This window comes from Arachis ipaensis, chromosome B10 (genome assembly GCF_000816755.2).
Source record: "Arachis ipaensis cultivar K30076 chromosome B10, Araip1.1, whole genome shotgun sequence".
NCBI classification, from domain to species: domain Eukaryota; kingdom Viridiplantae; phylum Streptophyta; class Magnoliopsida; order Fabales; family Fabaceae; genus Arachis; species Arachis ipaensis.
In genome coordinates this window covers 126,062,941-126,064,302 of record NC_029794.2, presented here as the reverse complement: position 1 = coordinate 126,064,302, position 1,362 = coordinate 126,062,941, and positions in this window count along the sequence as shown.

Here is a 1,362-nt window from a genome sequence, read left to right as displayed (position 1 = left end):
TAATTTCATTGATTCCCTCGCAACTAATTTTTTCTAAACCAAGATGGTTTGATAACCGATTTTCAATTATTTCGATTTGAACCGATCACTTCAGCTCAATTCTTAATACATTATCTTAATATGTTTTTAAAGAAAAAGAGAAATTTAAAACATAGACTAATATATATTCTAGTATATATTCTAGTATAATGCCCGTGTCTCTCTCCCTTTTTTTTTGGACAGGATTTTTTTTTGTTGGACAAGGCTGTGTCTCTATTCTTATGTATAAAGATTTGTAGTTGTTTGTCCTTAAAAGTTATTAGAAATTATGAAATAGGTTGGCTTTATATAATATTTAGAAAGTCCAATGTTTGTATTGGGCTACTACTTTTAAAATGTCTACTTTTTTTCGGTGGAAAAAACTTAAAAAACCCAGTTGATTATTTTATGTTTTTGGTAATCATAGTTGCATTCTAAATTAGAATAAGTGCTAGTTTGGATTTTTTTTTTTAATGAAAAAAGTATTTTTTTTAAATAAAGTATTTTTATTTAATTTAAAACTATTTGGATAAGTATTTAAAAAAAATTATTTTTATTAAAAAAAATTATTTATTTTTTCTAAAAACTAACAATACCTTACTTTTAAAAAAAATAAAAACAAAAGATATTTTTAATACTTAAAAAATATTTTTTAAAAATTTGTCCGAATATAAAATAACTTTTGTCTGTTAAAAAATTATCTTTTTTAAAAAGATTTTTTAAAAAGATAGAAAAAAAATATTTTTTTTAAAAACCAATTCAAACTGACTCTAATAGTGCCCAACGTAAATCTATTAAATATATTATTCAGGCATACAAATTAAATATCATTTATCATATATTTTTGAATTTGTTTTCAACCAGAATTTTTTATTCTCTTATTCTAGATGTGTACCATAAATCCATAATGTTAAAGGAAATGATAATCAAGAGAGCTCTACTATTTTGACCTATAATTTTCATACAATTTGTTTGGTTCTTTGAACAATTCTTGCAAATTGTTGTTGTAGCCACTATATTCAGGGGGAAAATTAGTGGGTGTAGTGTTTGTTGTATCTTATGTTAGGTGTGAAGGCCTAAAAGAGCCATTTATATCAATTGTAACCAAATACATAATACACCTTAGCCATATCCGAGTGGCAAGTAGCTTTTAATTGAGTGTTATATTATTTTATGAAAAAACAGAGAAAATTAACTTTTAGTTAATAAAATGTTATATAGCCAATTTTAGAAAATAGAGGAAGAATATGGTGAGTGAGAATGATGATTTATTCCTTATTTCGATCTGAATTTAATTGTGGGAGATCACAAAACATTATAAAACATGTTACTATTAATTATAGA